This window comes from Poecilia latipinna, unplaced genomic scaffold, assembly GCF_001443285.1.
Source record: "Poecilia latipinna isolate Pla-1442-1.1 unplaced genomic scaffold, P_latipinna-1.0 Scaffold791, whole genome shotgun sequence".
NCBI classification, from domain to species: domain Eukaryota; kingdom Metazoa; phylum Chordata; class Actinopteri; order Cyprinodontiformes; family Poeciliidae; genus Poecilia; species Poecilia latipinna.
The window spans coordinates 15,125-27,640 of record NW_015113407.1 but is presented as its reverse complement, the minus strand read 5'-3'; the positions used below and the strand labels follow the sequence as shown (position 1 = coordinate 27,640).

Sequence of the window (12,516 nt, the reverse complement as noted above, 5' to 3'; positions counted from 1 at the left end):
CAGTTTTAACAAATATGTAAAAAAAAAAAAAAAAAAAAAAACATCTTTTATAAAGATTTAATGTAAGAACATGTCATACCCTAGTCCTTTTTCTGTCTTTCCTGATTTTTATTCTGGAAATGTATGGGATATAGTAATATTTTTAATTGTATAATATCTACTATACATTGTTTGGTATTTAAGAAAAGTTACAATTTACACATAATTTCCAATAAATTGCTATTCTGTTCAACACAAGTCTAGTAAAACAGTAAGAACCGGAAACCAATAGCTAATGAAAAATCCATGAATCATCCTCATATGAAGAAAATGGTACTGGAAATGAAAAGAGATTCTCCTTTCACTTTTGCAAGAGTGCCAACATTACAAACATGTCAGAGATTAACACAGACAAACTAGTCAATGCATTACTTCAGGCTGTACTATTGCAATTTTTACTATCAAGAGGCCCCAAAAATTCAGCTGAAAGCCTTCATCCAATTCAAATTCCTCCAGCAAGAGGTCTGACGAGAATTGAAAGAAGATATCATGTTTCCTCTTCTAGCTCAATTTCATTTGCTCTCTGTTAAATGCAGCATGCCATTTAAAAATCTACTTATTGTGTAAAAGTCTCATAATAATCAGATTTTCTAAAAGTAGAAAAAAGTTTGTTTAGTCTCCTTTGGAGAACCAGGTCCCAGGTTCAGCCTGTGAGGCAGAATCCCTATCTACCTTTAAGACTGCACCTAAAACTTTCTTTTCTTTTCTTTTTTTTTTGACAAAACTTATAGTTGGAGTGACTTAGGTTATCTCGAGCTATGGGCTGGAGGGCATACTACCATTTTTCTCACTTGGCTATCTTGTCCAACATAGAATTTATGCATTAACTGCAGTTATTGCTGCAAGTGACTATGTTTCTCTCAACATAAGCTACACCTTGTCCAGGGTTTCTGAGGTTATCTGTCTCCTATATATGAGGCGAGCCATCAACTGAGTCATTTTATTTAACTTTGTCTCATTTTTGCTAGACAAAAGGATCCACTATAGCGAATGTGTCTTATTTCACATCTCTTAGATTAGCACAACTAAAGAGATATTCTCTCTTCATCCGTGTTTCTCTTAACATAGAAAGTTGGCTGCAAAATTAACAACTAAATATATTTCCTTAGAAAGATGTGATTTATAAACTGAAATCCAGTTGAATTTCCAGTCTATCACTGTAAATAGACTAGAAACGCTGGAAACTAACAAGGACAAATAGAAATTTCAAGATTTGTAAAAACAACATAGATGGACAGAGGACTTCTAATACCTTCAGCAACTAAGATTTTTGATAAAGCTCCACATCTGAAGTACTTCATCTATCTCTTCAGTGCCACTGATGCCAAACGTAATGTTACGTCTTCTGCCTCGTGTTTATCTTTAAATGAAGTACACATGTTGGGTGGTTTGCTAGGACAATTCAGTCTTTTGCATCAACATCTGCAGCATCCACATGGAGCAATAAGGCTGTTTTTTTTCCTAGGTTTACTCATTTGCTTTTCTTCACCAGTCGTTTAGCAACTACCAGAGCTGAACATTTTACTAAGTTAGGTGACACTCTATAAGGAGAAGGACCGAGTTTAACAATTGATTTTTCAACTATGGGGCTATTTTGTTGTGCCTTAATTAGACGTAAGAATAAAGAACTGGCTGGGTCAAGCCAATTGAAATTGTTCAAAGTTCCCAGGTTAGTGATAAAACACCTTTGTTAAATGTTAAAACTCCTCTCACACTCTCCCGCTGTCTTTGATTTCAGCCAAGGAAAATCAAATAAATACAACTGAAGAAATGCTGGCCCCATAAACTTGAATAATCCACGTCTGTCAGAGCACTGTTTAAAAATCAAGCCATGAAGGCGACTGGGAGCCTTCCAGCAGACACATGGACAACAAAAGCTACATGTGTTGGTATTGCTGGAAAGCCAAAGAGGCTTTGCCATGGAAATAAACATGTCAGAACCAATACAGCTTTTGCTCCAGTCCAGGAGACGATCCTCTGAGTACAATGTGTTCAGTAATGCTGTTTGGTAATTGACTCATGCGCCGAGATGAAAAGATTGTGTTTTTCATTGAGAGTTTAATTCTTTTGTGTTGAGGAATCACAGTTGTTGGAAACAAGCTGAAGCGGCTGAGAATGAAGTCGGCGCTTTGAGACAAGGATGGATAAACAACGTCAAAACAACTAAAGTAGAAAGACATGTTGGGCAACAGCTCAGATGTTTAAACAGTTTCCTCCAGGGATAGTGTCATTTTGAATATTGCTGCTCTTGAAGTGCTCCTCTGGTTCAGGCACTTAAGCATATTAAAGCCACAAATGGTGCGAGTCTTTGTTTAAACCCACTGACATCCTTGGAATATTGAATTTAATGATTTTGTTGGATGAGAGGAAGTCGTAGAATAATGAAAAACATTTTGCCTGGAAGTGATTCACACATGATGTACTTCTTGCTCAATAAAACTTTAAAATTTGCTGTTAGACTTGCACTAAATCCCTGGACGTACATCTTTTTCCTCAGCAAAGCAGACTGATGACAGTAGGGCAGGGCGTTTTTACACAGTCATGACAAATTAGGACATTTGGTTGGGTTTATATATATATATATATATATATATATATATATATATATATATATATATATATATATATATATATATATATATATTTTTTTTTTTTTTTGGATATGTATTTTTAATGTGTTTTTTAACAATGCTGATTAATAACATTCATTCAAGTAATATTAAATAATAAAATCTAAAGGAAAAGTAATTTAGGTCACCTCTACATCTGTTCCTGCTTTCGATGAATGACATCAGGTGCGTAAGATGAGAAGTTTGTTTCACATTCAGTGGTGCGTTCACAGCAAGGCGCGTCTGGTTAACATTCAAAGTCCATTTGGGGTTCATCGTGGTGCGTTTTGTGCGTCCAATGCGGCGCGATTTTAAGCGTTGGGAACGTTTTGAGCGTTTGACGCGTCCGACAAATCGGCCGGCATCGGAAAAACAACGGCTAGAGCAATGTACACGCGTCTGACACGCCCTCAACGCACCTCCACGTAGACTTTGAATGTAAAGCAGACGTGCCTGAAGCACAAAATGCTAGGTGTAGAACAAAATGCCAAGCGTCTGCATTCTGACGCATCAAACTCGAAGCATCAGCTGCGTTTTTGACGTGCATAACTCTTTTGGTGTCAACGCAACCCAAGACTTTAGTTTGTCTGCTCTTAGCATTTTACGTCAGAGTGAGAAGCATGGTGACATCCCAAGAGTTGTTTGAAAGAAAACTTTAGCAGCTTTAGCTAGATAAGCAATTTAAAATCCTTTTATGCAGCCGTTCCACAGAGTAGAAAGCAATACACAAGTGAGGACGTTACAAACAACCACCAACATGCCCAGCTCTGATTGTCCAAGCAAGTTCACACAAAACTGTTGATGTGAAAGTGAACTCCTGTGCAATCATAAATCGATGGAGAACGTTTAATATTCCTCAGAGGCGAGTAAGAAGGAAATCTTTGCTCTCCAACAACAAGTTTGCCAGAAAGAATGAAGACAAAGACCAGAACGTCTAGAGTTTTGGACAGAGGAGTCTAAGATGTGATGTTGTATGTTTCGCATAGACCAAGTGCAACATATCTTTCGTGTGAGGTTAATTTGTTTATCTGTAATCACTTTACTTTCTTTTCCAGAGACAAATAAACAAGGAAGACAACGATGTGAATGTTTCTTTTGAACGAAGTAAATACTCAGCAGGGCGTCATTATTTTGCTCCCAACTGTGGCTGAATCAAACAAATTACATTTAACAAAAGCTGTTAAGAGCATTTCAGTGTAAACCTATTCTTTTTCTTTCAAAACCAGGCCTCACATTAGAGTCAGAGGTGCCTAAAAGGGCTGCTGGCTGTGGAGGTGAGACCTTGTCAGAGGTGTGTTTCCTCCCTGATTTATGGGAAGGCCCCAGGATAAGCAGCGCATTTAACTGGGCCGGCTGAAGAGTGTGTGACCAGGAACGAGACTGGAGAAGCTGGAGCACAAGTGTGAGTGTGTGGGAGAATTGCAGGCCCAAAGGTGTGCAGTTCATATGCAGGGTAATGTTTACTTGGAGTTTTGAGACCCTCACTGTTTGCTTTGCCCCAAACCTGCTCCCCTTTCGACCCATCAACCGTGCTGCGGAGACAGAAATAGACTGATTGGAGACCCGAATATTGTAGCTGAGCGTACGCTGCCTGCAAGCAGTTTCTAAATATTAGTCTATAGCACCAAAATGACTGATGCTCTTTACGGGAGCAATAAAAATTGTTAGAATAACAGATATATGTGGAGGAAAAGCAAAGTAAAACTCCCTTTTTTTTCCCCCACAGGGTCCATTTCAGATTCCTTTTCATCAGCTCTTTGTGGTAGAAGAGGAAGGCTACTGAGTTCAATACCTTAAAAGAGTGCTCCTGTGATCACAGTGTTTGTCAAACTGAGTATAATTACAGAGAAAAGTATTGTAATTATCTATCTTTAAACCACACTTACACTACAGTTTAGATTGCGGTTGAGCAAGACAGAGTTAAGGTCTAAATAATACTTTAGGATCTGAGCAGAAACACTGTATGGAAACAAAGAGTGAGGGTCTTCAGCAACAATTGGATTTCAATGTAATACTCCAACATTCAACTCTGTTTGTGTTAAATCCAGACATCATATCTGGAAATAATCATTTTCTAAAATGGCCTCAGGACATCAGAAAAATCTGTGCATGTAAAAATATCACCCAGTGAATCTTAAAATCTTCAGCAAACAAATAATTTATTTAAAAACTAAGCTCAGACAAAAAGCTTTAAGATCATAGATAGAAGGAGAAATACTCCGAGAAATTAGTTGGTTTTCTCCTCCACCAGTCATGACCAATAACTAGTTGGTTGGAAACTAAGAGATTCACATTTTTTTCCTGTCAGTGAGTGCACCATATTTAAATGTTAGCAGGTGATGCTAACAACCAGCGCTGCTAACTCAGCGGCTGTATTTACCAAGCACTCAGAGCTACCTAGCATTCTTTTTCGATTTCTATTTTGCTATTAACTCTTTTCAATGAACAATAGTTGCTTTTGTGGGTCCTTCGTCTGTCACAAAGCATTCACAGGTGGTTCGGTCCTCATCTAGCAGTCCCTCCCAACTACAAGAGATGTTTACCTCTTCAAGTCCAGAAGGCAAATGAATTGAACACGTTTAAAGCTTTGGCTGAAATCTGGTTACTGCAGGCTTATATGTGAACCTAAAGATGAAAAACAAACAAATCAGATTCAAGATCTCAACTAAATACGTTTTAAAATCATAATAATAGATATTCTATGCAATGCCTGTTGTTTCTAATAGTGTGAATGACAATAAAAACAGCTCCTTTTGTTTATTGACTAGAATTTTTAAGAGTGCTTCCAATGGAGCTTTCACTCTTTAAAGCAAGCCGGGGCATTTTTAGGTCAATCAGGGCAGCACACTGGCCAGCCTCCAAACCACAAAGAAGAAGAAGAAGAAAAAAAAGATTTAGATGAAATGCATACGTCAACATGAGACAAGATTTAGCATCTCACCAGAACTACTGCCCATTTTTCCCTCTGAGCTAATGAAGGGACACACTGTTGGCTGTCCAGCAAGCCTCTAAAAGGTTTTGAATAAAAATATCCACCGCTTCCATTTGGGATATTTACACTCATCCTTCACACACTCTAAAACGTTTAGGAGTCATAACCACTGACTGATCCTAGGCTTTCAAATACTGTGATCACAACTTCAGAGGCCCATGTCCCTCCCTGCTTGGACCGCTGAGCCTCAGAATAATCCAATGAAAACAGAGGCATAGACAGGAACATGCAAGATGAGATTCAGGACAAGTTGGCGAGGTAAAACACATTATGAATGCATTAATTTCTGCCATTATATGCAAGGCATTTAAGTATAAGAAGTAAGCAGGCTTATTTCTTGCTTGGGTCCACTCATTAGTGCTAATGTCTGCAACAAAATAAGTGTTTTGTTAAGGTGCACCAGAACACATTTTGCATGCAGACCATGCATTACAGTCAAGCAAAGACCTGAATAGTGCCAACTAAGGTTGCACAAAAAACAAAGAGGCGTACTATAAGAACTTTTGTTACATGCAAAAAAAAATAAATAAATATCTAGTAATTTGAGGAAAATTGTGTCAAATTCCAACTTATGCAAATTATTGTTCTATTTGTTCATTTCAATAATGTAACATATGGGAAAAATAAAGTCTTTATTTCTCCAAAAGAGAAAAAAAGTGACAAGGAGAAAGAAAAGGGATGTTTTTTTTTTTTTGCTGATTTAGTTTTATTTTCTATCATAAAATAAAGTTAAATTATCTGGAATAAATCTGATATTAGATTTGAAGAATAAAATCAAAAAGTTGAGAAAAAGATCAAATGTTGGGAACATTTTTAAATGCAATGTCACACTGTTAGCAGTAGGTTTGATATGTGGGGAGTGAGCGTCCATAGTTTGCTTATATGCGAAAAGTATTTTATTGTAAAATATAAAGTCAAAAGTTAGTCAAAAGATATCCTCCATTGATTCCACTGACTCAGATTTCTTTACCCCCACGAGATATGCATAAGAAATGATAAAGAAGCCAGTCTAACAAGCCACTGTTGAAAATGGAAAAGACAAGAGAAAGTGTGTGGTATTCATTAGAAGTCAGGAAATGGCTAAAATGATCCACATGTGAACCAGGTGTCTGTGTAAAAAGTTTAAGTGTGAAGAGTTTGCTAAACACCACTAAAACTAACTGGAACCATTTGATCTGGTCAGATGAGACTATTATTCAGCTTTTAGTCTAGGTCCGCTTCTTTTCCGAAGGCCAGGAAACCTTGATAAAGTTCAGGATAACTTGAACTCTGAATAAGCCGGCAAACTAAAAATAGGCCTTCGTACTCCTGTAGAGGGCGCTGTATATACTAGAGCCATATTATTGTGTCAATTATGGGTGGCAGTTCACACCAGCATACACTGAATCTTTGTGCCAGCTTCTTCAATCTGTCAGCACTTCCATAAACATTTCATAGTCCTCTCAGTGAAACAGAAAGAACCAAAGCCTGGAAACATCAGAATAAAAAGCGCGTCATTTACTGAGGGTTTCTCTGGGCACCTCAAGCTCTGACTGAACAGTGGCCATTCTGTGATTTTGATGGTCCAGGCATCTGGTTCCTTTCCTTTACCATGTGTGGCTTTAATAGACTATGACTCACAGACCTCCAGACCACCTCCTGAAGGAAAACACTTATTACAGTAATTAAGTGACTCGTAGAGTAATAATAAGAGTCAATACACAGAAGCCAACGTGATGGAGTCGTTATCAGAAGTCGTGTCTTGCAGATGAACATTACTACCAAATATCTTTTACGAGGAGCCGCAGTGACGAAAAATAATCTGTTACTTGCAAGAGATTTTTCTTTCCTCTTAGCATTTCTCCTCAACTGTTAGTGATTTCTTGCAGCCTCATGAAGCATATTTTATGCGCAGGAAGGGTGGCACTTAGTCCAGCTGTGTAACACATATAAATCCAAGCAGAGCTAACTGACATGACACTTTCCACTTTGCACACAGCAATTACATTCATTGGCGGCTGCTTTGGCCAGATACAGTACCAACTATAAAGACAGCAAAGTAGCAATTACAGCACGGGTGTGATATTTTTAGTTGTTTCCTGTCAAACGGACGTATAAAGTGAATGCTTGTCTGTCTAAGCTGTAAAGCAGCTATTAACTACTGCTACTTGCAAAAGGTGGAGCTCAGTGACCTGGATGTGCAGTTCATTACCGAGCCAGCTCACTAACCTCTCGCTTGTAAAACGCTTCATTTCCTTTGGGTTCTCTTTACTCACAGATTTGAAATCAGATACAAGTTTTTTGCTCACATAAGGCTGATGGGAGAAAGGATTATTGGTCATAGGAGCAAAAGTTAGAAATGCTAACTTTTTGCATAAAAAAAGCAACGTATCTGAGAAGCTCAAACATAACAAGGTATGATACATTTTCACTTTTTTTCCTTTAAAAGAAGCTTCTCTGTAACAAAACCCAACGGAAATCCTTTTTTTTTTTTTACCTTTTTTCTTTTTACCTCATTTGAGTTTTGTAAGTAAGTAAAACTATTTGTATTGCACCAGTCCATATAAAAAGCAAACTGATCTAAATGAGCTTGATTACTGTTTCTGACATAAAGTAATCCATACATAAATAAGTACATCACATAAAAACATCAGAAAACTTAAAAAACTTTATTAGTAAAGACCCTGAAAACATAGAATATAAATACGATAGACAAAAACTAAATAAAATGATTATTTCTTATGTGTGCAAGTCAGAACCTGGATAAATGATATTAAAAGCTTCTCAAAGTTAGCGAAGACCTGCCGATGATCATTTAAAATAAAATAGAAATTGAATTTCAATTCATATGATCAATCACAGAATAACATCTATTTTTCTTCACATTTCCTATGCTTGCCAATGGTTTCAATGCGCATTCATCCCACATTTGACACAAAGCAATGTGTTAAAAAATAAATAAAGTGAAACCTTTTTGCATAGACTGTCTGTTGGCTTTGTTTACTAATTCCTGCCTCAGATTTTTCTGGCAGAGGTACAGGAGACGTATAATTGGAGGACTCAAATTGGGACTCAAACAGGCAGAGCCAACAGATGACAAACTAAGTTTTAATGAGTAACCAAACAAACCAAGGGTGCTTCAAAGGCACATAATCCTCAAAAAGATCCTTCAAAAAATTTCAGACAGAACCCAGGAACTCAAAGAGCTCGTTATGAAAACAAGGTTCTTGAAAAAGGAACCACTCAGAACGACCACCACAAGTCAGGCTGAAGGCAGGTGAATGCAGAAGGATGGAAAATAATCTAGATTAAAAAGTCAATATGTTAACAGAACTTGTAATTAAAAGCTAAGGCTGTAGGAAAACCTACAACAAATCATGACAGCTATGTCAACAATTATGACAATGTTGTCATCATGGTGATGACATCATCTCAGTGACAAATTGTGATGATCATTGTCACCAAGATTGGGGATGAAGGTTATATGAAAGCATAATTTTTTTTATGCAATTTCACCTGAAATGTTCTAGTCCATGTAATATTGCATCCAAGCTGTGGTTTGGTATTGGAACATTGCATATATTGATAATGTAATGGGAGAAGCAACTCAATATATAGTGCAGGTCTTTCTGTGGATCCACTGGAGCCGTGGGTCCCTGCAGCTCCTCCACAGGTATTGCAAGCTAGAGTGTTTTTCCTGAGTGAGTGTGAATGATCTCCCTTTCTGAATTTGTAAATTAGTTTATCTTCAAAAACTACATATAGCCTTTGAGAGATACAGACTGCTTAGTAAGACCATTTCTACAGTTATGAATAATTTATTAGACTTGTAAAAACAAGATTGAAAATAATATGTAACCCTAAATGCCTGCATGATGGATGACAAATATGAAAACAGGGATTCACCTTTTTATTATTACAAAAACAATCTGAATGTGGAGCTCAGTTCACTAAATACAGCAGGGGAATGTGTAGTTTTTCCCATGTCCTTCTCCGTTTTGGAAGTGTCAGATTCATCAATGAAGTCATTCCTCTTTCTGCCCACAATGCACAGGCCAGAGCCCACCAAATAAATAACTTGGCTTTTTTCATCTGGATTCCTGGATGTATTGGGGCTGGATTTTTCCATTACTAAGCAGAATAAGAGCATTTCCTTTCACTTCCAGCAGTCTCTAAAACCGGCGCTTACCATTAGGAATGTAAACATGCACAGTCTGTAAACAAGGCTCTTTCTCCGGCCCCCAACCCCCCATCCAACGAGGCTGACCAACATAGACTGGCCTAATAATGACGCCCCTCCCTGACCCCACAGAGCTCTTAAAGACAGACGCAGCCCCATTACTCAGCCCCGAGGTCACAGAGAGGAATAAGAGGGAGGGCAAAAGAAGGAAGGGCGGATGGAGAAACATCTGAGATCTTCTCCACAGTTCCCCAATCAGCAAGTCATAAAACATGAAAACAAATGCAAAGTCTGTGATGCGACCGCTGAAAGGGTTAATAATCTAAGACCTGGTGAGTTTGGCTGGAGGGCTTTGAGGTCTCACCGAGTCTTCAGCTGACATGCAGGAGTATCAAAATATGAGTTTAAGACTGAATGGTTCTTTGAAAGCAGAATTTTTATACAATTTCACCTGGAATGTTCTAGTCTGTGTAACATTGCACAGACTCCTCAACAAGGATGTCATCAATAAACTACCACATCTGTACAGGAAGGCCATGGACAGCGTGACAGAGGACAGAGGACTACATTTAACCACAATGCCACATTAAGAGAACCATCGTTTGGATCACATTGTTTAGATTAAAGTGCATTCTGTACTTTTCTGTACTGTGAAGACTTGATGATTTTCCAAACCGCTGGGTTCGAAGTTGTTGTGGACGTACCGAAGTAACAAATTGCGGTCGCCAAGGTCTCACCAGCTGCTGTTAAAGGGATTTTCTGTAAAAGGAAAGGGGGTAAAGGTACCTTGAACGAAGCTTTCCACAGCTGACAGGTTCCTTACACAGGGTATCTGCTGTGTCCACACATTATGGTTTTGTTTAGCAATGGCTCAATGTGTGCAGATAGAAGGAAGTAGTTGTTCTAGTCTACCAAAGAGATGTTAAATTGATTATTGGGGATCACTGCATTACATTTGGCAGTAAGGTTGAGACTCGGATCCAGGAATAATTGCTCAAATCAACTGAGTTGGGAACTATTAGAAATTGAAATAGGTGGATTATAACAATGTACATCATAAAAGAACAAGAAACAAGTTTTAAACATTTAAGCAAAGGGTTGTGTGCAGGCATGAATATTTTCAGATTCTTACTCTGGGGTTTGAGGAATCGAGGATGTTAAATTACATAGCAAACTGTTTTTGGTATACAAAAGTTTGATCAATCTTGTATTTTTATCTGTTTTCTCCAACTCTACTGAAAAATATGCACAACAAATCCATTTAGCTTTCCGGTTTTGAAGGTTTATGTTAACACTGGATTTTATGTAGGTACTGTTTCATACTATATTATTGATATTCCAACATTCTGATATTTTAAGTAAAAAGTTGTAAGTAGAAGAGGATAAAAAATCTTCTTCAGCAGAGGTCACTTCCACCTTTATTCCAGCTCCCTCTCTCTCTCTCTCTTCTGCCCCAAGATTTTCTACTGCAAGTTGTTTGATAGAATTATTAAACCTTGCTATGCATCTTGTTTACAGCCATTTTGTTTTTCTCATTACTGATTTGATAAGCAAAGTATGTTGGTACTTTTGGAAAAATCTCATGCTGTTGCGAGGCATAGACCGGCAACAGCGAAAGAAAATGTTTCTCCAAGCTTAGGTGATTCAGGGTGTGGGAGCATGAATGGGGTGAAATCGGGTTGGAGAACTTGGGGTGAGTGACCATGGCGGGGTCAGGAGACTGGGTGCACCCACCATGATTTGCTGCTTTCTGGGGTCCTGATGGCTGACGGTCGTCCCGTTCTTGTTGCAAGCAAGAACAGGATTTACTAATGAGCTATACGTCTCGGTTTAACTCTGCTTGTCCAGGGAGAGTCTAGCAATCTCCTGAAAACGTCGGACCGGAACACAGAACACCAAACAACACCGGTCCGCGCCATACTGCTCAGAGAAAACAGGCCATTAGGGAGCTGGAGGATTTGCGCCAGCGCCTTGGTGACCATCTCTGCATCCGTAAGAGATGCAGCACAACACTGCAGAATGGCCTTTCGGTACACACTGGTTGCCATTTTATTGCTTCCATTATGCCAGACGTAGTTTGATTTTATAACATCAGGCACACAATTAAGATACCAAAGTTTTGTGTTTTGTTTTGTTGTTTTTTTTTTTAAAGATTTTATTGACTCTATTGTCTAGTGTTCAGACAGGAAAGTCGGTAATGAGAGAGGGGGAAGACATGCGGCAAAGGTCATGAGGCTGGGAAGCGATACTGTAAAATTATGTTTTACAGTGAATTCTTTCTCCCACAAACTCTGTGGCGTTGCCTCTTCTCTGAACATATAAACCATCTCTTAGTTGATGAACTTGCTTGCCTAACCAACAGAGATACAAACAAATCAAAGTCTGCAAGTTTCAACTTTATTTGCCTCTCCATTGTTAAATTATATATCAGGAAGGTTGAGATGTGATTTCCTCTGTGTTCAGACCGTCTCTGCAAAGCTTTGCTAAACTGCATGCTGACATTGGCCCCTACATTTTATTCACATAGCGAGGCTGAACAAACAAGAGGGAAACCTTGGATTGTGTACGGAAGAAACAAGGTCTTTGTTCTGCCTGGTTTCAGGTAGTTGCACAAGGTATTAGGGATGACATCAGTTCTAATTATCAAAGAAAAGCAAAGGAGTGCATCTCAAAAAAATAAAAAATATGTTCAACATATCTTTCCTTTCTTCTGATTA

The 12,516-nt window shown here is 38.3% G+C and overlaps 1 protein-coding gene across 2 annotated transcripts in view; it reads right to left on the bottom strand.

Moving 5' to 3' along the window:
- Positions 1–12,516, bottom strand: part of scube3 (signal peptide, CUB domain, EGF-like 3) — a 118,904-nt gene that overhangs the window by 98,234 nt on the left and 8,154 nt on the right. The window lies entirely within an intron of this gene.